Below are 24,934 nucleotides of genomic sequence, written 5' to 3'. Positions count from 1 at the left end.
TAACTCCTAGTGTACTGTATTTGATAGATTCGATTTTGAGATTGATGTAGCACAAATTATACAAATTACAATTCATTTTTGGAAACTGATATTTAATTATTAGAAAAAAAATGTCAGATGGTTGAATAAACCCTCCATTTTCAAAAAAAATTGAAAATGATTTTATGGTTTAGGTTGTAAAGAGTTAAAGAATCCTTTAAAAAGTAACAGTTTAATACTTTCATCATAACAAGCAGTTATATCTTATAAAACATACAATAAGCTGCAGAGAGACTGCAGGCAGTGTGTTGGCAACAGAAGCAACAGGTTGTCTCATTTCCTTTGTGTTTAACTCAGAAAGTGCTGAGCGAGTTTGCCAAAAACAAGTTTACAAACAGCTTTATTCATCAAAATTCACTTGAAGCCACAGAAATGATGAAAGCAATGAGCTGTTTTTACTTTACTCATCACAGCATAAGGCTACCTGTTGGTTGGATGTGCCATGTTTGGCCAACGCAGCACAATGACTGCTATTGTTTTTGTTGTAGCAGATCCATGAATCCATCTTTTACTGCCAAAACTTTGCTTTCATGATCGGTTCTCTGTGATACGACAGCCTGGCACAGTCAGCACATCCCCTCAAACGTTGCTCTCTTTTTGCTCCGTTCAAGAGCAAGAACTCGAGATACTTTGTGCTTATTTTGTTGAAGTCATAAAATCTTCTATCCTCACCCACCTATTGACCCAAATACTTAACCTTTATCACTACCTGTATCACAAGTACTGTGCCAGGAAACCGTGCACGTATACGTTTCCTTCTTTCCTTCTGGCCACTGATCCACTGTGGTGCAACAACACTTAAAAGAAAACAGAGAAATTTCTGTTGGTCTCTACAGCCTTAACCCCTGCTCTCTCTCTCTCTCTCTCTCTCTCTCTCACACACACACAAACACACACGCACACACACACACACACACACACACAAACACACACGCACACACACACACACACACACACACACAAACACACACACACACACACCCTGATCTGTACGCACCTCATTTTCACTGACTTCCCAGCACAGGAAAAAGAAGTTCCCGGCGGACTATCCACAGGGTATGAGTACATTCAGCCCAGCACTCCCCAGACAGCGCTGAGCTCTGATAGGTCCCTGAGGATTACATACTGCAAAGGCTTTAGCCAATAGGAACAGGCCATTATCTCAGATGCAGTAAACACACATATAATGAAGGAGCGGAGGAAACTGAATTGCTATTGCATCTGAAGTGTGTGTACGTGTGCGTGCGATCTAAAGTATCATATATCTTCCCAGGCAACAAGGGTCGATAATAAAGCTGGCTCTGTGCTACAGCTTTGGGAAGTGTACTGGGATCTACTGGGGAAGCTTTACTGGTTTCAGCCTTGAGCAAGGCCCTGTGGTGTTGGGTTTCCTCAGAGATAAAGGCAATCCTGCCTGTCTGCAGTGATATACAAGCTTACAAGTCCTTGGCCTTATCTGCTCTCTCCTTGCTGCCTGATTTAAGCTCTACGAGTCAGGAGGAAGACGAGCAACTGGAGAAGAATGGGAAAATTAAGAAAGAAGGGATAAGTGCGCACAGGAAGGAATGAAAGAAATTTCAATAAACAAACCAATAAACATGCGTGGTGCTGCTGGCTTTGCTCCTGTGATGTGTGGGGCCCACATTTAAGTCTATCTCACCATTAATGTTGTCCAAGTGATTTTCACAGTGTCGAGTTAAAGCAACCTTTACACGTAATTATGCTAATTTATATCCTGCTGCATATGTAAAACAGAAACTGCAGTTAGTCACCAAGCGAGGAGCATGGCAGACAAGATGGTAAAAACTGGTTTAAAATGCTGTAACGCCAAATTCACTAGAAATAAGTTGGAATTTCAGTCAAATAGTAGTTAAGTTCATTCTCCATCGCTTTCTTTTGATGCCAGTATTGAAAACAATGCCGCCGTTATGTGAAGTAGAGAGCTTGTGGATGACTACATCAGCAGATTATAGTTTGAAAGCTCTCCCTGACTTGCAGTTTGGCTCTTGTTAAGTGATCTAAATCATCCTGTTGTTTGCCATTTATTTCAAGGAGATTTTAAGTGAAACAAAAATCAGACACCACTTCAACCGCGTGATAAAAGACTCGAGATAAATCATGAATAGAGACTTCAGTTTCAGTCGAACTGATGTTTCATTGGGAGAGAAAAATGCATGAAAGAGGTCGGGGTGGATGATAGTATGTGTAAGATTCCAGAGCTGCACTGTCATAAGCACAACATCAGATTAAAAGCTTTGAAACTTTTCTTCTACCAGTGAAATACAATAAACACTGCAGTTTACATCAGGTTGGAGAATCTTTACAGTCCAAGTGTCAGAAAGAAAACAGTAGCATCGCCACTAGTCCCAGTGCTACTGGTACGAGTGTGAACCATTCACCAGGCAATACCAGCATGAGAACCTCATACATATAAATGAGTGAATGATTGATCCTGCAGCTACTGGTGACCATACAGTAAACAAACACCAACAACAATGTAAAGTCATCTCATCTGCGCTCAGATCTTTTGGATTTTTCCTTTTCTTTGGATCACAGCTCTACTTCCTTACACAGTCTGTTGTTATGTTTCCTTCACCGCGCCGTCCCCACACACAGCTGAGACCTTCACCAACATACGCGCACGCCCAGCGAAACAAAAGTTCAGCAGAGGAGACAAACAAGCCTCTCTGCAAACACCGTTACATTAAATCAAATCAACAGGCAGCAGCACTCTCCTTCTGTTTTCTGCTGCTTTGAGCTCCTGCCTCATTCGTTTATCTGAAGGAGTGAAGAGGACCAAGCACACATCTGCACTTGGTATGACAACCTCGTACATACGAGTACTAGTATGTGATACTATTTAGGATAGCAAACAGCTGATTATTTCAGTGATACAACTATGGTAGTCTCTATCTGAAGATAAGTGAATATCTATAGAATCTGCAGGTAAGGAAGTGATTATTGATATTGTTGCTCAGGAAGAGAGGGCTGTCTAAACATTTGATGATAAGTCAAATGTTTAGACAGCCCTCTCTGGAATGTCAGTGGTTCCAACAATTCATCCAGTGCGCTGTTCGGGAAAGATACTGGACCCCAAACTGTCCCCAGTGCCTTCCTGTGAGTGTATGGAAGTGAAAAAAGAATAACTCACTGTTTAACCACTAAGCTAAAGGTAAAAATGAATAAATAAATAAATTACCACTTACTTGTACTTACAATAACTTACTTACTCTCTGACCAGATATTGTCTGCTATGATCGCATCAAAATATGACCCAAGTCATCATTTATATCATCTCCATTACTCTGTTCTAAATTCTTCTTTGTCCAACACTGGCGATGTTCTTCCTGTTACTCTGAGCTCGAGGTGAGTTTGGCCTTTGGCTGGAGGCTGAGGGCGCCTCGTTTAAATTAGGGCCTGATTGGGTCAGCGTCACTTCACTGCCCTCCATGCTCCCAACGAGACAGTGCAGTCAGCAAACGCCACTAACCTCAGCTGCTCACACACTAAAACCATCAGGATTTAGAATACACAGATAGGCAATCGTATCTAAGCTACATATGCATGCAAGGAGGAAACACATTTACTGAAATGCATCATCAGTTTTGGAAGCCTTTTTATATACTACGCTTCTTAAGTACATTTGTAAACAATGAGTGGGCCTTGAATTGCGATCCACCCGCTGGATATCAAGGCTACACCGGAAGTCTTGGAAAACCCGCCACTGCAGCTGATTTAAACTCCAGCCACACAGAGACTTCTATGTTACCTTTTCACTTTGTATCTGAGGCCAGCAAAAGAATGATACAGTGGATTGAAATTCTTCATTAAGCCTTAGTTTGTAAGCGGCAGATCCAAGTGCATCCCCTGTGAAGAAACGCACTGCTCACATCCTCCCTTTAATGAGGTGTGCTCAGAGGTGAAGGGGGAAAAGAAAATGAGCTGCTCCCGGGTTTGCATTGGCTGGCAAACCTTGCAATACATCCTCGTCAGTCAGACATGTAACAGACTTGCCAGACCACACAGTGTGAAATCCAGACAGCCTCTCAGTGCCGCAACACAGTTAGCTCACCATTTGCTATATGTCAATGTTTGCCTCACTTCCAAAACCCTGGATGTTCATCCAGAACTCTGAGTGCTGGTGTGTGTCTGAGCCTGTCTGAGTCAGCGTGCCGCTGCTCGTAAAGGCCGTAACACCAGTGGATTTGGATTTACAAGTCATGTACACTTTTCTTTAAAGCCCAAACGAGAACAGCTTCTTTACACATCCGTCTGCACAATTAGGATTTGATCAAATCGGTTCATCCTGTCAAAAAAGCACTTATAGCTCCTTTCACTTTTAACCCCAAATTAACTGCACCTAACAGTGTGAAGGGTTAAACAGCCAGTGGGTGGAGTCTCAGTATGCCTGACGACTATATAAGGAAATCCCTTCTGACATAACACACATTTTTTTTTACATACACTGATGTCACTTTTGGAAACCTTTGGCCAGATTTAATATCAGTATCCACCAGCAGTGTACACTACATATGGAAGAAAACAAGTGAAGCATAACAGGACATCTAACTGTATTGAAATAATGAGTTTCAGCACTAAATTTGTAAAAGAAGCAGCATTCTGGACAAGACCTACATCACGTAAGAAATTTCATGACACAAGACTGTTCTGTTATCTGCTGCTGAAAACACTGCTCAGCGGTACAAATTAAAGATGTTGCCCGTGGCTCGATAAGACTGGGACTCCAACTTTAACAAATGACCCATCTTTTTGTGTCCACCAAAGCACAATATCCCTTTGCCCTTAGATCCACTGCGACACGGCGCAGAGCTGACTGTGCATCGTTAGCTGTGGCTGAGAGCAGGAGCTCAGTGTTTTTGAGTCAGCAGCGGGAAGACGCACAAAGATTTACTTCAGATCCACATTTAATTAAACTCTGCAAACTAGACTACGAGATTAGAGCTCAAATCCCACTAAAGGTCTTTACTTGAGTTTGATTCAGAGCAAGAGTCTCGATACTTGAAGCAAGAGTTTGAAAGGGAAAATTACAAAAATAAAAATCAATTAAAACAAACAAAAACAAAGCAACATTTGAAGGATGGCGCAGTTATGTTTCATGGTTTTATATATTTCACATGTGTATTTATAGGACTGCTATTTGCTGATAAAGGCCCTGTGGGTTCATAATAGATTACCTGCATATAAGATGGCATTTACAGTTACCAGTGGCTAAAATCAGCTTTGCACTGGAGAAATGTTTTTTAAAAAAAGGGTGATAAAGCTTTGAGGTTTGAAACAGGTCAGTTAGCTCTCTGGAACAAGGATGTGGAAGATAAATGAGAAGAGAAAAAAGGTAATTGGCAAGATTTTTATTTGAGAATTTTGTTAGAACGAGACAGGCTTCAGTTTCAGAGAAACCTGGTGTGGAATAGAATTAGAATAGAATTCAACTTTATTGTCATTGCACATGCACAGGTACAGGGCAACGAAATGCAGTTTGCATCCATCCAGAAGTGCTTTAGTGATATAGATATATTACAATATATATTAGCAATAATATAGATATGTGAGTATGAACGCATCATTCAATCAGAGCTCCCTGACCTGCTGTCCATCTACACCAAGCGGTGCAAGTCCAAAGCTAGGAAGATTATGATGGACCTCTCCCATCCCAACAATGGACTCTTCTCACTGTTGAGGTCTGGGAAGCCTTAAGGCCAAAACAGAGAGAATGAAGAGGAGCTTCTTCCCCCAGGCTATTCGGGGCCTGAACCAGGTGTAGGACTGGACTCTCCCAAACACGTCACTATAAGACTGGACTCTCACACACGTCACCACACGCACCACCACACATTTCCTATAATTCTATAATTCCTATAATTTATAATCCTTATCTTTATAATCTCTTCTGCTATTTGCACATTCTTTACTGTAAATTCCTAAGTTAATTTGTAAATTTTTGTAGTAAATTGTAAATATTGTAAAACTTTTCTTCTGTCATTTAATGGTCGGGCATTGTACAGCTACAAGCATTTCACCCCCATGTCATACTGTGTATGGTTGTGTGTGTGTGACAAATAAAATTTGAATTTGAATTTGAATTTGTATATTACAGAAATGGGTCTATTATGGTATGTTATAATGTACATGGTATGAAGTATGTTGTGAATATTCTATAACTATAGGTATGTACAGGCTGTAGTGAGTACAAGCTATGTACAGGCTATGAACAGGATATAAATATGAAAAACTATACAGAATATGAAATAAATAACTTTACAGAATCTGAGATATACAGCTATACAGAAATGGGAACTATGCAAGTTGTAAACAGTTGTAGGATTAAAAATTATCGAATGTACAGAATGATTATTTACACAGAGCTATACAGTAGTGCAGTTAAGATAACTGAGGGTGTAGATAGTTTCTACAGAGGCTATATAAAGTGCTAGTGGTTGTGAGTGGTGGTTCAGTCCATGTTATTATTGTGTGTTTGAGGGTACGGTTTTCCATTGTGGGTGTGTGTATGTTCAGTCCATGTGTTAACGTGGGTCAGACGTCAGGAGGCAGAGTTCAGGAGTCTGACAGCTGTGGGGAAGAAGCTGTTCTGGTACCTGGTGGTCTTAGTCCGGAGGCTCCTGTAGACGCCTTTGGAAGTAAAGCAAAGGGATTTGTGCAGATTTCATGGCTTTTTCATGCTTTGGGGTTGGTCCCACACAGATCCTATGGATGGCTGTGCAGGCTGTCATTCACATGCTGTAGCCGTTTACTGTCATCAGGGGGCGATGTCACAAACAACAGCTCTGTGGGCTGCTTTTGCTTGTGGTGCTAAAATAAAAAGTCAGTTCAAGCCACTTTCTGTGCTTTGCTCGAGTCTGAAGCACAACAGCTCGAAAGTGAAGGGCTCCCTGCAGATTCATCCGCACTGAGCTGCATGCCTTTGGTTTTCTGGAGCACCGCACACAAGCATCCTCGCTAAGGCTGTAATCTTACGCAAAGTGACACAAACACATATCTGTAAAATAGGCTTTACATCGATCAGCACGGTCCACACTTTGCCTCGAATAAGTGAACGATTATGGACCGGCATCTATGTGTGGAAGCTCCGGCACTTTATAGTTGGCCTTGTTTATCACAGCCCTCTACAGCTCCTGTTTATGCTATAGGCAGCACATTATTCTATTGTAACACTAACGTGTTACACACAAATTAATCAAAGCATATCAGTATCAAATATTTAGAACATGACTGCAAACATGTATGAGTGAAGAGATTTGTATGCATTTATATTTTTCCTGGGTCGAGTTTGTCCTGCAAATTCAGAGCTGCTCACAAAACACCTGATCTGCATTTCACTTTACTATATCTATTTCTCCTGTCTCCATCTCAGCTGGTACACACTTCCTGAGATAATTTCATTTGGGCAACGTTATATATGCCACAGCTCTGCTGCACGCGCTCATACTATGTTCTTCTTTTCTTTATCAAGGTGACTTACTATATTTAATTCCCCTCTTGCATTGAGCAGCATATACTTGTAAAGCCTATTTGTTAAACTGACACTGATATCCCATTGTCTGTGGCTGGTGTTGAATTTCCTTCAGTTTACTGTTTAAAATCAAGACGACGCTCATCTGTCGCCCTCACACACTTTCATTCCATTTCTTTCGCTTGTTTTTCTGGTTTCATACAGGAAAAAAAGAACAGAAAAAAATGAAAATGAGAAAATCTGACCCTCATTTGAATTAGCAAACCTCTGGAATGTTATCAGCGTGAAGCTGAATGAAACTAATTAAGCTGTCCAACAATATTTTCTGTGATCACTGTGGAAATCAGATCCCACTGTGGCAAATTATCCCTGTCACTGTACGACCACCAAAGTGTAAAGCCACCACGAGCTCACACCCGCGACCTCATATCAGTGTTCAGCACAGTGAAGCAGTCTTAAGCTCAACAGTTGGAAAACGCCTCTCATTCATCAAGAACCACTGCACACAGGAGCGAACTGAGGAAAGTGAGTAGGAGTGAGGTTTGTGAAGTGCAGAATGCAAACGTGAAAATGCGACTGGAGCTTTTTAACAAATAAATGTGGTGTCCGAATCTGAAACCAAAAAGCTTGGAAAACAAATAAGAGCCACTGGAAGCTCAAACATGCTGTGAAGCTGCGCACGAGGGAAAAAAGAGCAACCAGTGAGTGAAAAACACCCACCAACAGGTGAAGTGTGCTTACTGACAAAATGGTGATAACATTGTGACCACCAACAATTGTTTTAGTTTTACAAACATGCACATCTTTAGGGGACATTTCAACCATCAGCTAATACGAAGAGCTAATACGAAGAGTGCCTCAAAGAGTTCCTGCATGCTTTATGGTGATTTAATGACAGCAAACAGTGAAGTGAGGCTCCTTACATCACAGGCATTCTGAAACTGAAGACTGCATATCAGACTCTGACTGCCCCAATTTAATACATTTTGCAGAAGTTATTAATCAGTATCAAAGCAGCTGTGGATAATAGATAATTTAACAACTATCTGGAATCCATCAGTTATCAAGAGGAACCTTTTTTCTTTCTTGGCCTCTAGTGAAACGTACGGTTATCCTGATAACATGCAGTTGATATCTGTGCCAAGGCTTCCCATGAGTGCAGATAAATTAGAAAATGCCAATAAAAAGCTAAAGCGTTGGCAGCTGGTGGTCTTGAGATTACGTTTCAGAAAATGGATTCCTCTCTACACTCCACGCAGACTGTTCATGTAGCCCAGCCCTGCTTGGATTTAACCGCTGCAGCTTTTGTCTTGATGCATGCTCAATCATCCAGGTAAGAAAACCCCCAAATTAGTTGATGGTTAATGATAAAGGAAGTGACCTCGCAGCACATTGTTTGTCAGTGGTGCTAGTTTCAGTCATTGTGCAAACGTTTTGTTTTAAAAAGGATGGTTGAAGCTGCAGGTAGCTGAGGGTGAAGAAGTCCTCTGGATGAGTGAGGAAATGTTCCTCCCACTGAAAACGCTACGTCCAGATGAACACAATCAATGTTTGGAGATTTATCAGCTTTTAAATCATTTTAAATTTCTGCTGACTGTTGACAAATTACAACTAATCGCTTTTTTCCAAATAAACATTTTTTCAGTAATTGCGTTCATTTCACCTCACTGGGGAAGCCTCCAGCAGCCCAGGCCCACTGCAGTGTAACTAAAGGAGGGTTTAGCAACTTACAGAGCCCTGTCACTGCTCATTTAGCATTTAATTTTCTCCAAAATGTAGGAAATTAGGGGTTAGGGTGATGGCTACTTCTCAGGAATTATAATTTAGACATCAGAGGGTTCACTGGCCAGTACTCGGACTTCACATATTCAAATATAAGCATCATTACAAGCAGAACTCAAAACTCGTTCAGGGGCAACAAGGGGGTTTTGGAGGTTTCCTGTGTCATCAGCAGATGTCGAGAAAGCATTTTGCTTAAAAGATTTGCATTTACATTTGGAGATTTGTTACATTTGGAGATTTGTTACATTTGTCACGGCCCTGGCTGGGTTAGGGCCTGTGTGGGCGAGTGTTTGGCAACGAATCCTTTTTAGTTACTTTTCAGTTTACTGACCAACGCTTGTTTTGTTTTGTTTCTTTAAATGGTGATAGCAGCTTGTCCGTCTCTTTTAGTTGAGTTATTAATAGAAACTTTAATAAAACTCTTTAATTTAACCATTTTGCCTCTCTGTCTCGTTTTTCTGACCCAGACACTTTTTGTTACTTTTCCTAATCGCCTGGACCCTTTCAGAGCAACGTAACACATTCAATTCCTATTTCTACAGATTTTGTAAAGATGGCTTTGCTTGGTTGAGTGATGTGGGCCTAACTGAGACACACAGCATGGATGAGAACAGTCTGTACACTTAATTACGGGATTCATATTCTCCACTGCTCTCCCTGACACTCGTCTTTAAACTGTTTTAAGTCTTTCTTCAAGTTCTGTTTCGTTGTATTCCCGTTGTTTTCATTACATGATCATATATGAGCTGGACTGAAGATTTAGTGAACTTTTATCCTGCCTGCTGTGTTTGGCACTGGGTTTCTTTCTGGACTGTTTCATAACTTAAAGCCTGACCATCAATACACCAAAACATATAAATACGTTTTAATGCATTACAGTTTGAGGCATTTTAACAGGGCTGTGGGGACGACTCACTTTTGAAGCCAGCCTCAGGTGGCATCCAGAGGAACTGCAGTCTTATCCACATTGGCTTCATTTTCATGCAACTTGTTTAGTTTAAAACATGCTGACACTTCTGACTCTGAGTCTGGATTATATTTTTATCAAGTTACATTATTCAAACCAAAATATTAAATGTTTTTATCAATATACAACCAGCATGTGGTACAATCCATGTGAGATTCTCCTGAGTGTCTTAGAGTAGGACAGATGTAGAAATTCTCTCTCAGGAAGAATAACTGAAAAAAGCCTGATCACATTCTTCTGGTCAGGACGTACAAAAGAAATGTGCACAGATGAACCACTGTCTGATGAAATCTCAGCAGATATAGATAGGCGAAGTATATAACTCCATCCTTTTAGGGATAAAGTGTAAAATTACCATGACATTCACATTCACTGAGCCACCACACACAGACCTGCTGGGGCTCCTCAGGGGGGCATTAGCACACAAAAGCAAAGCCAAGCAGCAGATCAGGCTGCTGTTACTGCCAAACAGTCAGGCCTCAGGAATTCATTTTGGCACAGATGAAGAATGAAAAATTGCTCTGACATTTACAGCACACATCCCGCTGCAGCAGAGTCGACAAACAGTGGGAGACAGCCACAAAACTAAGATTTTTGCCATTATTAAGTTATCCTCACTAATTCGTAAGATTAGGACTGAGATCCCACATTAGAACCAAATTTCTCTGAGCTTTCATTGCAGCGTGCAAATCCAGGGATGCTAAGACGACCACAGATTCTAGTTGCGTGAACGAATTAGCTGAGAAGCTAACTATAAAACCTGTCATGTTTATATAGTGTAAGACGACCAGAGCTCAGTTGGTGTTTCAGTGGTGAACCAAAATAATTTCACCTACTCACTGGGTGCACAGAGAGAAAACTGAATAGAACAGAAAATAGACCTTAAGGAAATGTAAACCTGGCAGAAAAGAAACAACTTCTCCAGTTAAGTTTAATAAAAGACACAGAAACTAAATGGAAACTTAGAGCTGGAATTGGGTTGCAGAGTGGCTTGCAGGCATCATTTTAATACTAGTCAAACCTCTTGAGAGGTATGCAACCCTCCGTGGCATGAAGTTTTTTACGCAAATATTGACATGTGGGGTATCCACAGAAACCTTAGAATCTAAACGCTCATATAAACCATTTCTACAACAACCAAACACAGTGAGAACAAGCAATGATTAAAAGAGCAGTTACGTAATTGTGCAAAAGTCTTCTAAACACACACAACGGAGCCACGAACTCTCCCGACTTCATGTAAAAAGGGAACCAAAGCCTGGTTAGCTAGCTGGGCTCTCACAGATCCCCAAACTCCAAGTTTCAACACGCTCCGACCAAAATCCAGTGAACCAGCCACAAAAGAAGACCACCATGGAATCATAAATCTTGGCACAGATGATGTTTAAATGTTGATTACTGACTATCTGTGTTCTAGCCTCAGTAACTTTGACACAGTAACAACTGCTGCAGTATTTAAACCTCTGATGAAATCTGTTAGCTTTATTTTGATACCAAGATTGTTTACACAGAGTTTGTGATTGCAGAGAAATACTCCATGCAGGAGGCTCAGAAAGCCCTTTGGGGCTCACCAGAACAGCACCTTTTGAGTTGCAAGGGTTTCCCGCCTAAGAAACACCTTTCATAAACAGCTTTCCACTCTTTTCTTTCCCCCTTTTTTTTCACCGGTGGTCTCACCAGTGTTACCAGTGTCTGCCTCTGAGACAGCTTAGCTGAACTCTCTTTAATCAGGAATAATTAACCTTGTGAATTGAAAACAGTGTATTGTCTGTAAATTTACAGTATGTGCGTGTTTCATCAGTGTACTATTTGACTTGTCACTCCAGTGGTCATTCAGCTGATGAAAAGAATTTGAAAAGCTCTCAATTTGATTGGTTATTTACGGTTTCTTGAACAGACAGAGAAAAACTATGAAGGCGCACTGTGTCGTTGGGACTGCTGTTCAATACTGAACTCAGTATGATTGTGTGTCTGCGCACCGCTGCCAATTAAATGATAATAGAAAATACCAGGGAAAAGAATTATGGAAGTGTTTCTCTCATCGGTGAAAAGCGGGCATGCCATCACATAATGACATACAGTAAACACACCCATGAATGTGCTGTTAGAATTATCATCTCTGCTGCCACGAATTCATATTTGACAATGAATGCTTTGAGTGAAAGATAAAGAAAATATTAACCACACTGAGAAACTGAGACTCTTTTTAATTGAGAACAGTGTGAAAAAACCTTGAAATAAACATGATTATCTCTAACAAACGAAACAACGAGGAGGTGGGAACAAACAGAAGCTACACAAAGCTTATCCACTGTTTGAGCAGCTCTGATACCTCCGCAATAAATCAGCCATTGTGAAGAAATGCTTTGAAATAATAAGAGTGTGATGTTTTATGGGACTGATGCCGCAGTGAGACAAAACAATTGCATGCAAATAAGAAACAGAAATTAGAAGGCAGATATTGAAAATGAAACAGAAATAAAAACATGAAAATGTTAAATAATACTAAATAAATACTAAAAATAGAGCACAAACTAATGGATGAAGTATCGAGATAGGTATGACGAACCTGCGATGTTACAGAAATATAATAATCGAAAAATGGGCATTCGGATTTGTGAAAAAAGTCCCGCCCAGCGAGCATGCCGGGATCTCTTTGTACTGATGGTGCCTTACATCTTGTTGCCCCATCCAGTATATTTTCTCCTGAGAGGTTTCGTCTTTAGGTTCAGAAGTACCTAAAAGGTAGTGAAGGGTTTCTTGCTTTGGCAATGAATCACTAACAAACCTAACATACATGCCTTTGGTCTCTGGGCAGAGCGGGGTACCTGAAGGAAATTCATGGATGCACAAGAAGAACATGAAAACTTGACACAGACACAGAGAAGGCCGACACACTCTGAAATGTAACATAGGTTTACGAATAGAATGAACAAACTGATGAAAGTGATGAAACTAACACAGAAACGTGAAGCTGAACAAGAAATGGAGTTTGGGTTTGACCGTTTCTGGTTTTGTGGCACAACGTCAAGCCAGTTATAGCTTACCCAGTTTGGTGTGGAACTGGAGTGAAACCTTAAACAGAGCCAGCTAAACAAAAAACACAAACAAAACAAGTCAAAGCCACAAAACATCGCAGAAGAAAGCAGCAGCAGCTATCAGAAATGTATTCAAAGTGCTCATTGTGTTTTCTTAACTGCTAGTTGTTTTTTTTTAACTGAACTCTGGCTCATTTTCCCCTTGGTGTGGTTCTCTGGTGCACACAGTGATCGCACTCGGGTACAGACCAAAACAAGGTCTCAGTGCAGTTCCAAATGAACTCCAGAGTGGTTGATGGGAATGATGGGAATGTGATCCAACCTCCATCTGAACCAACACCAGGGGTACATTCCAAGTTTTAGCTAAAAACATATGCTTTGTATTTTGGGATTCAACGAGGTACTACAGATGTGCAAAAATCTATACGGGCTACATACTAGCTGTGAAATGAACATAAATTCTTCATGTTCTCCAATAGTGCAGAACACCTTCTTCCTGGCAAACGAATGACTGAACATTCTTACGTGACGCATTTTGGTTCACTTGGAGTTCACATGGAACTCCAGCATAAACCATGAACTCCAGGCAATGCCCCAAGTCACTCTGCAGGGAAGATATGATGCCCACACTGTGGAGGACAGAGGAACAGCCTCTGGAATTAAGATTTGAACTACCGTCAGTTCTGGTCACCTAAATTCAACTACATACAGATCTATGGAACTGGAGTTCTTAAAAGTGTCTTCTGTCCATCCATCCAGATGTTGTTGCACCAGACGTCTACTTTGAAATGTTGGACTAAAATAGTATCTAGTCTTAAATCCTCGATTGCCTGTGGGGGTCTGAAGGGCTAAAATAATAACAGCATCCGTAAGCACATATTCCCCTGATTTCCCCAAACAAAACTAAAACAACTGCTGACTCAGCACAACTATTGAATAATAACACCAATGAGCCTTGTGCCTTTAGAAATAAACTCCATCATCATAACATCATTTGTGCAACATTTTGGGTTCACAGTCTTGCTGTGCAAGAGCATCAGGAATTCTTCAAAGTTCTCACACGGCTGTAAAATGTGGATGCTCACTCAGCCTCCTGCGCGCCTGCTCTTTGCTAACAACACCTCCGGAGAAGATGAAGGGTTGTGGGTGGGGGTGGGGTGATGTGCGGAGGAGAGGTAGAGCCCATTCGAGGCATTTTATTTGCTACTCTATCATCAAAAGTGGATGTGTGTTATTGCTGAAGAAGCACCATTATAATTGACAAACCGTAGCTTTGTTTGACAGTCCAACTCGTAGCCAAAGTTTTTTTTGCACAGCCAGCAGGAAATGCACAGCCAAAGCCTTGAAGCTGCTGACATTAAATAATATGACAAGTCAGAAAAGAGCAGGGACTTTAATGTTAATTGTGCTCACATTTAGAAGTGCCAGCGTGTCGGATTACTGATTCAAATATCAGAGGTGAAACAGAAGTAACGAGCACACATTTAAAAGGTGTTTTAAACTGGCCAGCTTTACAGAAGAGATAAATGTTGAGAGGTACATCTAAAAAAAAACACCTTTATGGATATTTTACATTTTCACATGAACTTTTTGTTTTTGTATCTCATCCACCAGGATACTGGTTGTCAGGGGCGTGGCTTCTTTGATTGATACAGGCAGCTTGAGCCAAAGGCTACCTGCTAGATCTCAGCTCCATCTGAGTCGACCGCTGATTTTTTTTAACCAAATTTAATAAAAGCTAATAAATAATTTGGCTTGTCCTGTGGTTAATTGTACAAACACAAACGTTATGCTTCATCTTTGGTGATTTTGCAGCATTTTATCAGTGTGTTACTGAGCACTTATTAGCAGGAATGTGTTTCTGAATGCAGCGTGTTAACCAAGCTTTCTAATATAAGCTTATGAGCTCACTCTGACTCCACACACTAACAATGGCATCCAAAACGCTAACGCTCAGCCCTCAAATGACAGAATCCAGAAACTATAGCACTGTGATTACTTCTTCTCTGCTAGATTAGATTTTTTCTGCATTATTTCTCAATATACATATAATTTTGTTGAGAATAAAACCTCATTTTGCTCCTCTGTGCCCATCACTGTAGAGGCGTTGCTGCACCTCTTCCACTGAATGACCATGAAAGAAACACAGCGGTATACAGGGTGCACTGTAATAGGCCTGTCTGCTCCACTGCTTTGTCCAGATCAATAAAGTTATAAAGCGACACAGAGAGGGAGCCAGTAAGGCCAAGCAGCCTGTCGGCAGCCGGATGTGTCCTCGGTCCCTTGGCTGAGTCCACCGCTCCTGTCAGGACTGTAATATGTCTGTTGACCTTGAGTTTACAGCGAAGGGAAGAGGGAGCGCCACACACATTAAGAGCTATTCTGCTTCCAAAAGTGTTTTCAAAGTTCAACAGCAGCAACAGTATGTTTACATTTATGGGTATATTTATGGCATTTGCCTGAAACTCTTCGCAAGCTCAGTATTCATGGAGCTTTGGCCAGACAGCTCCAGGGAGCGGACAGCCCTTTTCCCAGTCTTCTTTATATTTACAGCATCTGAATGGCTGGACTTTAGGTACCTTGATGCAGCAGTGATGTACTAAAAGTTTCTATAAAATAAATTGTTTGCATTATTTTATAGAAAAGCTGAGGGGACGGAGGCTAAAAAAAGCTTATCACTGCAAAGAAATATTCAGCATTCAAAGGAAGCACGGCGTGACTTTTGATAACTGGTTGTGCTTCAGTACTGAATTATGATCAAAACATTTAAATATTAACAATTTTGCACGTTTGTAGCTCTCCACTCTTCTCTCATAACTCATTCTGAGTTTGATAAGATGGCATTTTTTTAATATAACTGAGTCTGGAGTATAAAAGCTTCACTTCCTTGACAGGTAAAGGAGTGAAGATGTGAATATAATTATTGCATGGCCTCCACCTAATTGAAGGATATCTGCCTGAAATCCATCGTGCTGCAGTTTGTGTCCGTAACACGGCGGGCAGTACCAGCTTTTTATTCATTGGTAGATCGCTATAGTCGAAGCACTCTTGGTCAACATGAACCCCACATTACTCCAGACACATCCATTACTGTTTATGTATGAATGTGATACGCAGGCCGCGGTGTGATAACGACAATGTATGGAAAACGATGACGTTTGACCAGAACCGCATCCAACTCCACAGCAAAGAAGCTGAGATATCCCCAGATGAGTGAAAACAGTTGACCCAGTGAAGCAGTTCTCATAATTATGAACCTGGAATCATTTTAAACTGCACAAAGAAAGATGGACAACGGTTTAACTATGTTTCGTAAAACTGACGCAGCAGCCTCTGAACTTTTCTTTTCACAGAGGATACTGAGATTTATATCATGCATCATCATTAAGTATATTGGGATATGAATCTTGTATAACCAGACCTCAGTAATTTCAGCTCTACGGAGACTGCAGTAGCCTCAAGTTTGAGTGTGACCACTTTATCATTGCAATTGTGGCCGTGGTAGTTACAGGCCCATTACAGCCAAACTCCCAAAGCTGCTCTTTCTGCTGCGAGGGCATTTCAAACTGCAACCTCTGTCTGAGTCGCAGGTCGAATTGGTGGGTTTCCTAATGACTGTCCTGGTGTGGTGTGCAGACAACACCAACACATCATACAAGTGCTTAATTAATAGCAACCAACATATCAGCAAGAAATGCTAGTTTGGGCAAACAAATCTCAACAACTTTACTTTTTCTCTGTTCCATTTAAATTGTCCATGAGACAGTCGTATCTGTAGGACTTCCTCTAAAACCGCAGTGCAGCCTGTTGGCCACCGAGCAGGTTCAAGACTTTGGTCTTGGGCTCAAGCAATGGTAATGACTAGCAGAAACGAACAACCTCTCGTCTCAAACACAATTCTCTGATCTTTGAGCCTCTGTGACGCATCAGAAAACGCCTCTGTCAGTGCGCCCCAGGGCAGCTGTGGCTACAATGTAGCTGCCATCGCCAGTGTGTGAATGTGTGTGTGAATGGGTGAATGACTGAATGTAGTGTGAAGCGCTTTGGGGTCCTTAGGGACTAGAAAAGCGCTATACAAATGCAGGCCATTTACAAATGTCAAGGCTCTGTTGTCATACTCATTGTATTTCTCTTTGTCAACACGCTTACGCCTCCATTAATGCATTTTTAATATTAATATGTTATAACTTGTGCACAGCTTCATAAATCTTACATGTTAATAATATTAATAAGGGCAATGTGTAAACTTTTGTGACATTGTGCAGATGACACTGCTGAGTACACGTTGTGACCTACAGTGGCCTTTAAAACCATTAAACAGCATCTTTAAAGGCAGGAAGTTCAAACAAATGTTGTTATTGCCACTGTAGCCTTTGTTTCATTCTCATTTACTCAGCTTTACCATTTTTTGCTCACTTTTTTCTTAAAGTCTGTATTTTTAAACCAGTGCTCTTTAGTCGAACTGTTGGTTGGTTTAGGAGAAGATCGAGTTTAGGCTGAAATAAAACATTTCTAGCACCTGTTTAAAAGCTTTAAATTTTCTTCTGGTGGGATTCTAGCATGACGAGTCCCCATTCTTCTACACGACATGGAAAATTTAGGGCTTTCTTGATTTTACAGTTTTTCATTTCTGAGCCTGGGCTCGCAGATGTATGTGAAAACTGAATAAAACAACAGTATAATGGTTGGACTTTTACTTTATGTAACCCCTGAAGGTTTGTCATACCACAAAGGGATTAGACAAAGTTAACACCTGACCATGGCGAACAGTTGCGGACATTGCAGGTCAACCCAGTATCACAGCAAAGCGCGTAACAGACCTGCTGGTCCATCTTGTGGAAGTCTCTCCTAGGCTTGAAGTGCCTTGCAGTACCAGCAGAGGGCGATAATTCAAAGCCAACATAAAAACAGCAATGGGCTTTCAAAGAAAGCCAGCTTTTGTCCCTCTTTTGGGGGGAAACTCCCACTGGGTTTAAATCTGGGACTCTCCACCATTTGACCTTAGAACTGAAGAAGCTTCTCGGATGAGAGGTGAAACGTCTTCAAGCAACTTAAAGAAGTCCAGACGCTTTTCTTTCCAAGCTCCTTAGCTTTCAAAGAAACATTCCCCAATACAGATCAGCAATCTAGCTTAACCTTACCTGGCATAAAGGGTCAATAACGACTTGTTGGTTTTAATTCACTGTAGCTCTCTGCTGCAACTTAAACATTTCACGCTTATGGGAGGTAAAGCATGACACCCACATGATGGACCAGTGGGTCTATTATATGCTTTGCTGTAATATTGGGTTGCACAGAATGCTAAAATTTTGCACTGAAAATGGCAAAAGATTGTTGAGTTTCCTGTTCCGAGCCCAAACTGGGATACATCTGCCCATAAACGAAAACGAGTTAAATGCCACTGCCCCATTTCCACACACTGGACCATTAAGACCACAACCTCAGGGATGTGTAACCAGCAACACGCATTCACAAACCTGTTTAGTCAGACAGCACGTGATGAGACTAGCATATGAAGCTAATGAGGGATTCTGCAGTCTGCAGCTCATTCCAGCACCGAGGGGAATTTGCATAATGGTGGGAAATAACTATAGTAATGATTTAAGAAAAACTTTTGCTGTCACACTAATGCCAAACTGTTGCATTCACATGGTAACTGAGCGCAAACTGCTCTGCAGGTATCAGCTCAAACACGGAAGCTTCACTGCTAATGATGACTATTTATGAGTCCGTTATCTTGTCACACAGCAGAACTCAACAGCACAAACAAGTGAGAGGTGGAGAGGGAAGCCTCTTCAGTATGTAGGCCACGCTTTCATGACTAAACTTAAACTTCAAAACTTTTTTTTCACGTTACTTAATCAGACAGAGCTGAATATTCAGTAAAGAAACCTTCAGATGTGTAAAATCTTGAGATGACGTCCCCAAAAACAACAGCAGCCACCTTCTCCTGCCGTGGCTCTGTTGTTTTCCCGACTCGTCTCACAGCCTTCACTCTCATTATTGCTGCTCTCATCCTGTGTCTGTACTTCTTATTATTCTGCTTGTGACCATTAGGCCTGCTCATCTCATTACTGTAATTCTGATTCAAGGTCCACACCTGCCATTACTGTGAGCACTCTGTCTCATTAGGAAAGTCCTGTCACTGCAGCAGTGAATGCGGCAGCAGCAAATTAGTTGTGATAGAAAAGCCTTCAATGACACGCGGAGTGGCAGTGGGAAAAAAGATGCGACTCTGTGTGCGTGTTTGTGTGTGTTAATTAATCAGAGAGACAAACTGCATCTGCACATTGTTGTGCATCTTGCATTTTGTGAGAACAGAAGAAGTGAAGTGTGCAGGTGAATGCAGGTTTGCTGTACTCAGGGGCCCATTTCAGCGTGTGTTATGAGATCTATAGCTACCTAATGGACCTATTTGCTTGTCCAAGTTGCTTCAAACGATTCAGCCGGAGCAAGAAACTAATGTGGCTATTAAGGCTGCATTACCCTAAGTCAGTGTTTCTCTGCACCACGCTCTCGCACAAACACACACGCACTTTAATTGCGAACTCTTTGTAATGTTTTCTTCTATTACCAGTTTGTGTAATTCCCTTCAGTGCGGCTGCTGAACTCATTGCAACTTGCCACAGATTGATGAGCGTTAACCTTTAAAAATGACTTTTAAATCTTGTTTTCTGCTTTTAAAAAAAGAACTGGATTATTTTTTTGAGTCTTTTAAACCGTTTTAAATGCATCTTGCAGGAAAGCAGGACTGTCATCCGGTGCATAAAACTCATTTATCTACCTCCTTTTTTAACCCAGTGGAGTAAACTGTCTGATGTCATGTTTGATGTCAAGGTAACATACAGCGGGTTTGTGTCTGCACCGTTTCATTGATTTTCACATTCTCTAGTGGGTAGAAACTTCAGCTGAAAAGGAAACAGCGAGAACGGCAACGGTAACTCAACTTTTCATCCTGTTAATATTGCACAACTTTGCAACTCCTGTTATCATTTCATTTCATAGTTAAAATCAATCCTTATTGGAATAACACAAAAATAACTGCACACAATAAGTGAACAAATGACTTCTGCAGCACTGAAATCAGTAACAACGCTCGGCTCCATTATTTTTAGAATACGACAAAGTGAAATATGCAAATGTAGCAGTGGATAGAAGACACTTTGCTACAGCAGTCTCAGAGTTAAACTCTCCAGCAAGCCATAACTTTATTCTTTATTATTCTCTGTGGGCTATTCTTTCTTCCACAAGCAGATATGAGTTATTAGTACAGTTCCAGCTTAAATGCCAGTATCGTAGTTTCTTATTCCTAACACACAACATATGTCCACAAACACTAGACTCTCAGACACAATCACATATTTCCAACAGATTTTCTGCAACATCCAAAAGAAGCAAACTGCTCAGTAACTCAGTAGGAGGTATGAGCGTGAAGCCCATCAAGTTCTGAGTTCTTTAAAAAATCTGATGGTTTGCATGGTTTAAATGCAGCCAGTTTCATTGCCATCATGTTGAGCACCTTTTGCTTCCAGTACAGCTTCTACAGTACGGATCACTGAGTCTCTCACTCCAGTATTTTACGTTGCTAACGTGCAGAGAGCGTTAACATCAGCTCTGCTCACATGGTTCAATTTTAATGAATTCACAAAGCTCGTCCTCATTATCATTATTGCTCTGGAGGCGATAGTCAGAGACACTCACACTGCACCTGGTTTCAGGAGTTTTCCGATTCACAGAAATGTGGAGGGACTGCACTGTTTGTCAATGTAAATATGAATAAGAATAACTTCATTGATCCCAGAGAGAAATTCATGTCTGACTTAGCTCACCTGCTATTTGAATGAGACTTGAAAAGCCTGATGGCTGTGGGTGCGAATGATTTTCTGTATCTCTGCATTATGCAATGGAGAGGTAGGTTTTTTGTTTTTTTGTTCTGTAAGGATGTTATAAAGTAGGTCACCAAAGCTGTTCCGGATGGCTTCCAACATCTTTATTGTGCATCTTTCAGCCACCTCCCCCAGTGTGTCCAGTCAGGCTCCAGTTACAGAGCCAGCTTTCCTCACTAGTTTGTTCAGTCTCCTTGCATCCTTGTTTCTGATTCTTCCTCCCCAGCAGACTGCAGCATAGAACAGCACAAGAAATCTCAGTTTTCTTAACAAAAAGAAGCAACTTACAGGATCCAATTTAAACTCTTACTTTTTGTTTTAAAGGCACTTAACAGCTGAGCTCCTTCTTACTGGTCAGAGCTCCTATTTATTTGTGCTCCAGAGAAAACCACGAGGTCCAGTTCAAAACTAATGTTATCCATTCCATGTGGCGACAGAGCCTTCTCTGTGGCAGGTCCCAGACTTTGGAATAGTCTTCCCCTAAATATTGCATCTGCACAAACACATTTTAAATCGTTACTGAAGACACATTTTTATGGTCTGGCATTTAACACACTTAACATTAACATTTTGGTTTTAACAGCCTTAGTTGTTCTTTTAGTTGTTTTTATTGACTTATTTATTTTTTTCTATATTTTACTGCATCATTGTTTTACATTTATTTGCTTTAGAGGCATTTTGCATTGTTAAGCACTTTGTGGAGCTGTGGACTGTTTGGAAATGTGCTATATAAATAAACTTGACCTAACTGTGCCCCTTTTAGCATAGCTTGTCTGTATTGAGGACCAATCTAGTTTGCTATCTAGGTGTAAGCCTAGATATTTATATTTTGTTACTACCTCTTTGTCCACCCCACTTTCACAGGATGGCGGGGAGGCCTGAATCATTGCAAATCTACTATGATTTCCTTCGTCTCCGAGGTGTTCAATATGAGGTCATTTTTGTGTTATTTCTAATTTCTAATATTTCTAACATTTTGAGTTATTTTCCAGTGTTAGAAAATCAGCACTGCTCAGTGTTAGCCATTGTTAATCTTCAAAACTGACTAGGTTACTTTTAAACATATAACACTGTCAAAAGTGTTAATTTAACACTCAACAGTGTTGTATTTAACACTCAGAGGTGTGGACCCATATAGACACTCTCCAGTGTTAATTTAACACTGGAGATTTTGCTGTGTACAAATTCTGAGAATGCATGAATTTATTGAGGAGAATACAGAGATTCTGACCTGGGACTGAAATAAACACAAAGCTGTCCTTCTTTTTAATCACAAAGAAAGCTGCATGAGAAGAAAAAAAGTTGGAATACTTACATTTTTATAGATAATGTAAATCTGCAGCCTGCCTCTCCTCCAGAAACGTCTCACTGTCCTGAATTTTAAATGTCCACCCTCATTCAAAACCATGTAGGTCGTGTTTTCATACCATTTCATTCCATGTCGTCAGAAAAAAGGACAGAGTTTATATAACTGAGTGTTTTTCCTGTAGGTGTGTGCTGATGTAGAGTAGCTGTCAGTTTCATATGACTGGATTACTTTAAGACAATAGAGTTAAATGTAATTATGTAAACTAAATTAAAGGCAACCACAGTCAGTGCCAGCAGTGTCACACTGAGCAGCAGCTTAACTCTTTACCAGGGAGGGGGGCCGTCCTCTTCTTACAGGGTTTATCGCAGCGATGGTGCTCATCCGGGTTCACGGGCTCATCCGTGTGGTGCACACGCCCTCGTAAATCGGACTGGAGGACCCAGCAGGCGCTCGTTAAAAGTCCTGTAAGTCTATCATTGGCTCAGTCACCTGCCCGTCAAAGTCTGCCAAGTTTGCCTGCACAGAAAGATCAGAAGGAGAGAAGAAGTTAAAAGTTGAACAGATGGAGGGTGGAACAGGAGGTGGCTGGTGCCATTGGGCTTCTTATCTTATCAGTGACACAGTGATGGAGCTCATTTTGACTGCTTATTAATCAGTCAGTGCTCAATTACAAACATTTCACTTCGGCTACAAACAAGTCATGTTTTGGAAAGATGTCTTTCATCATCTAACTTCTAAAAGTAATGAAACCCAGTGTCAGCATCATGCTAAGGTGGTCTGCCAAAGCCTTAGCCAATGACAGGGTCTGACTCACTCACAAGAAAGACTTATGGTTGAAGGCTAATAGCATTACCAAATCTGACCCCAGCATTGACTCTGCATATTATATACAATTTCATTTAGTGTTCAACATTTGTTTGTATTCAAAACTACTTAAAATTGAACCTCGTGCCAGCTGAGAATCCCCCAAAACTGCTGTGGCATATTTAATACTGATTTTAAACATCTGGGGACGTCCCCACCACCTGATGTACCAAACATGTCTGATCATTAGGGCTGCACTCTCAGGTTCAGTTGGTTCAGTCGGTTTAGCCGTTATCCTCTGATTCAACCAAGAAGTTACTGGTCTCACAGTTGTGCTGATTGTTTAAGGAGAAAAGTGTTATCAGTTATCAGTACTCTTTCAGGCTCGCTTAGAATTATTTGACAGCAGGAGGGACGGACTGCCTGCGTACACATTTGCAGAACCATGGACTCGGTCAACCCTAATGGCGATGGCACAATTACGTTTGGATTTTCTGAACTTGTAATCAAATTTGGCTCGAAAAAAATTAGCACCACATCAAACGAGTCATGGGCGTGGCTAAATTTTGTAAAAACTGTTGCATGTCACTGTTCATATGGCATATCAGCTAAAAATGGTGACTCGTGTCTCCATGATTATGTTCCACTAAAGGGTTTGAGCGTGGATATATCCCAGTTTTTATATATTTGCCCCAGTAATGGCTTTATAAAGGCAGGATTATCCAACCACAGCTTAACTGGTCAACATCTACAGATGGGAAATCTCCATGCTCATAAAAAGATATCAAAGATTTTCACTGGTTTATACACTTTCTGTATAAGATTAACCACGGGTTCAGCAACATCAACTGTGTGACTCCACTTATCTGGACCATCATATTAATGTTTACATTTGAGAAGGTGATCAGTTCCCTTTAACCTTTACTCTTAGCTGCTTTGTGCTATACATGTAAGCACTGTAATGTGTCCCAAGAGTTACATGTTATTATTCTGAGACACTTTAAAGACACAATTACCAACAGATGGCTCCTGCCTGAGTTATTTTCTCCAAACCACATAAAAAAAACGGAGCAAAGAAGAAAAAACAGGTTCTCTGCTTCACACATTTACTTTCATTGTTGTTTATGCAATCAGCAGCACAGAAGGAAGTCATCTTTTACCAATCAGTGGTCTGATTAAACCTTAAATCCGGAAACAATCAAGATTTTCTAAGGGGAATATCATGTTTTAGAGGCAACATGATGATACTGAGTTTGGCTCTGTTTTCTATCACAGGGTTTGACTTAAATGAAAACAAAGGCACACGTTTGATGACACAGCTACCATGTTTTATACAGTAAGCATAGTGTGGCTACTGTGGCTGCCTCAAGCAAGTTTTAAAAATCATCAGCTGTTCTTCTCAGGCTTCAGGCTTTGTCACTGTCTTAATGTGATCACGGCCATGGCAGTGAAACAGATGCTCCTTCTTTAAACAGATTCTGTATCGATGTCATGTTTTTTGTACACTGCATGAAAACACCACCAGATGGCAGTATGCACCGCTAAACAATATGCTGAGCTCAGTGAGCTGTGAAAGACAATGACTGGAGAGAGAAGACAACATAAAACTCAGAGACGCAC

At 40.9% G+C, this 24,934-nt stretch overlaps 1 protein-coding gene across 6 annotated transcripts in view; it reads right to left on the bottom strand.

The window, feature by feature from the left end:
* The window catches only part of LOC113037032 (leucine-rich repeat and fibronectin type III domain-containing protein 1-like protein), a 421,423-nt gene that overhangs the window by 190,890 nt on the left and 205,599 nt on the right, over window positions 1–24,934 (bottom strand). For 4 of the 6 annotated variants that reach the window (XM_026193739.2, XM_080289323.1, XM_026193740.2 and 1 more), the window contains exon 4: window positions 22,838–23,026. The gene's annotated coding sequence lies outside the window, so the exon portion shown is untranslated. Of the gene's footprint in view, window positions 1–13,324; window positions 13,368–22,837; window positions 23,027–24,934 lie in introns of all 6 variants that reach the window. The other 2 variants (XM_026193741.2, XM_080289322.1) reach the window with 1 other exon arrangement.

Source organism: Astatotilapia calliptera, chromosome 14 (assembly GCF_964374335.1).
Source record: "Astatotilapia calliptera chromosome 14, fAstCal68.1, whole genome shotgun sequence".
NCBI lineage: Eukaryota > Metazoa > Chordata > Actinopteri > Cichliformes > Cichlidae > Astatotilapia > Astatotilapia calliptera.
The sequence above is the reverse complement of the archived record's forward strand: the minus strand, read 5'-3'. Positions and strand labels throughout refer to the sequence as shown.